Source organism: Lissotriton helveticus, chromosome 6 (genome assembly GCF_964261635.1).
Source record: "Lissotriton helveticus chromosome 6, aLisHel1.1, whole genome shotgun sequence".
NCBI lineage: Eukaryota > Metazoa > Chordata > Amphibia > Caudata > Salamandridae > Lissotriton > Lissotriton helveticus.
The window spans coordinates 2,118,151,875-2,118,154,989 of record NC_136067.1 but is presented as its reverse complement, the minus strand read 5'-3'; the positions used below and the strand labels follow the sequence as shown (position 1 = coordinate 2,118,154,989).

The following is a 3,115-nucleotide window of genomic DNA, read 5'->3' as shown; positions in this document are numbered from 1 at the left end:
GTGTCCTTCTAATAAATGCCTCGTTACTTTCTGTACATTCATACAGTCACTTAATTAAGATTACCGTTGCATTCTCTACATTCATACAGATTTTCCCAGTGTGGATTTTCTAATGTTGTTTTAACTCTCCCTTGCAAATAAATACCTTGCCACATGCAGTGCAGTTTTAAGTGGGGACGTTTGATATTGTGTTAGCTCTCCATTTCTTATGAATGCACTCTCACGTTCAATACATTTATATAGTTTCTCTCCTGTGTGAGCATTCTAATGTCATATCAAATTTTGTTTTGTATCTATTCCCTTGTTGCATTCTGTGCATTAATATGGTTACTCCATAATATGAATTTGTTGATGCTGTATTAGCTTATTCTTCCTATTTAAAACTCTATTACATTCTGTAAGTACATAGTATTTCTGGCCATGTGGATTTTCTAATGTCATTTTAGATCGAGATTTGTTATGAATGTTTTGTGACAGTCATTACATTGATATGGTTTCTCGCCTGTATGAACGTTCCGATGTTTAATTAAATTTTGCTTTCTAAAAAATCCCTTGTCGCATTCTGTACATTGATATGGTTGTTCTCCAGTGTGGTCTTTCTGATGTTTTTAGCTCTCTATTGGTTACAAATTCTTTGTCACATCAGATCTCCATTTGTTAACAATGCTTTGTTACACTCTGTACAGTGAAATCATTTCTCCCCAGTGTGGACTTTCTTATGTCGTTTTAGCACTCCACTTGTTCTAAATGCTTTGCCACACTCTGTACATTGATATGGTTTCTCCCCAGTATGGATTTTTTGATGTCGTTTTAGCTTCCCTTTTGTTGTAAATGCTTTGTCACACTCTGTACATTGATATGGTTTCTCCCCAGTATGGATTTTCTGATGTTGCTTTCGTTCTCCATTTGTTAAGAATGCTTTGTCACACTCTGTACATTGATATGGTTTCTCCCCAGTATGTTTTTGTTTATGTCTTTTCAGCTCTGGATTTGTTATAAATGCTTTGCCACACTGTGCACATTGATATTGTTTCTCTCCTGTGTAGCATTTCTGATGTAGTACTAATCTTTGCCTTGTAATAAATCCCTTGTCACATTCAATACATACATATGGTTTCTCTCCAATGTGGACTTTCTGATGTTGTTTTAGCCTTACATTTGTTATGAATGCTTTGTCACACTCTGTACATTGATATGGTTTCTCCCCAGTGTGGATTTTCTGATGTTGTTTTAGCTCTCCATTTGTCATAAATGCTTTGTCACACTGTGCACATTGATATGGTTTCTCCCCAGTGTGGATTTTCTGATGTCGTTTTAGTTCTCCGTTTGTTCTAAATGCTTTGTTGCATTCTGTGCATTCATACGGTTTCTCCCCAGTGTGGATTTTCTGATGTTGTGTTAGCTCTCCATTTGTTCTAAATGCTTTGTTGCATTCTGTACATTCATATGGTTTCTCCCCTGTGTGGATTTTCTGATGTTGTTTCAGCCTTAGATTTATTATAAATGCTTTGTCACACTCTGTACATAGATACGGTTTCTCTCCAGTGTGGATTTGTTGATGATGTTTTAGCTGTTAATTTGTTATAAATCCTTTGCTACATTCAGCGCATTCATACGGTTTTTCCGCAGTGTGGATCTTCTGATGTATTATTAGGTGTGCCTTTCTAATAAATGCCATGTCACATTCTGTACATCCATATGGTTTCTCTCCTGTGTGGATTTTCAGATGTTGTTGTAGCCCTCCATTTGTTATGAATGCTTTGTCACACTCTGTACATTGATATGGTTTCTCCCCAGTGTGGATTTTCTGATGTCGTTTTAGCACTCCATTAGTTGTAAATGCTTTGCCACACTGTGCACATTGATATGGTTTCTCCTCAGTGTGGATTTTCTGATGTCGTTTTAGCTCTCGAGTTCTTACAAATGCTTTGTTGCATTCTGTACATTCATACGGTTTCTCACCAGTGTGGATTTTCTGATGTTGTTTCAGCTGTACATTTGTTATTAATGCTTTGTCACACTCTGTACATAGATATGGTTTCTCTCCAGTGTGGATTTTTTGATGATGTTTTAGCTGTTTATTTGTTATAAATCCTTTGCTACATTCAGTGCATTTATACGGTTTCTCCCCAGTGTGGATCTTCTGATGTATCATTAGGTGTTCCTTTCTAATAAATGCCATGTCACATTCCGTACAGCCATATGGTTTCTCCCCTGTTTGGATTTGTTGATGCTGCCTTAGAGTCTTCCATCTTCCGAACACTTTATTACATTCAGCACATTTATATGGTTTCTCTGCTATGTGGACACGTTGATGCTGCATTAGATCTTTCATTGTTAAAAACTCTTTTCCACAGTCAATCCATTAAATGTTTTTTCTCCAGTAGGAAGGTTGTGATGTCGCACTTGTTCTTTCTCCCCCTAATACATGTGTTGTCATCTTCTACATATTCACACCGTTTCTCTTCTTTGTTTTCTTTCCTATACTACGTTAGCTCTTCCTTCGTAATGAGCATCTCATCAGACTTGCTTCAGTTTGTTCAGTATATTATGTCTTCTGTGTAGATCAGCTGATCCCTAAGATCCAAGTGCAGACCTCATTGAACACTATGGGTTTCCAGCTGTAGTTGGCGAGGCATTAGCCTTCATGGGAATGATCTCGAGGCATAATGTTTTTACACCACTTCCCACACAAGTGATGTTTAATGCCTTCACCTTTTTTGATAATTACCGCATTTGTTTCACTTGTTAGAAAAAGATATTTTTTTAAAACACACACGATAAGCTTAAATAGAGAGTCCATTATGAAATTCTAGATTACACTTTCAATGTGAAGATGCAGTAGGCAAAGTAAGGTTATACAATCCTTCCTTCCACAATCCCCTTCTATTGAGGAGTGCGGACTAAAATAGCAACCAAGACATCAGAGAAGGTTCCTTGTTCATTGAGTGAGACCCTCTCCCTAGGACACACTACAATGTTAAATCCAAAGGAGCAAGATGCCTCCTTTCTTATCCAGAGAATGCTTTTTAGTATCACACAGCCTTACAAAAAATACAAAATGGACGCTTTTTCAGTGAATGGACGATGAAAGACAGAGCATCACAAGAGTGGC

The 3,115-nt window shown here is 37.2% G+C and overlaps 1 pseudogene; it reads right to left on the bottom strand.

Annotated features, from left to right (window-relative positions):
* Positions 1-691: 691 nt before the first annotated feature.
* Positions 692-2,155, bottom strand: LOC144762088 (uncharacterized; annotated as a pseudogene).
* Positions 2,156-3,115: the final 960 nt, after the last annotated feature.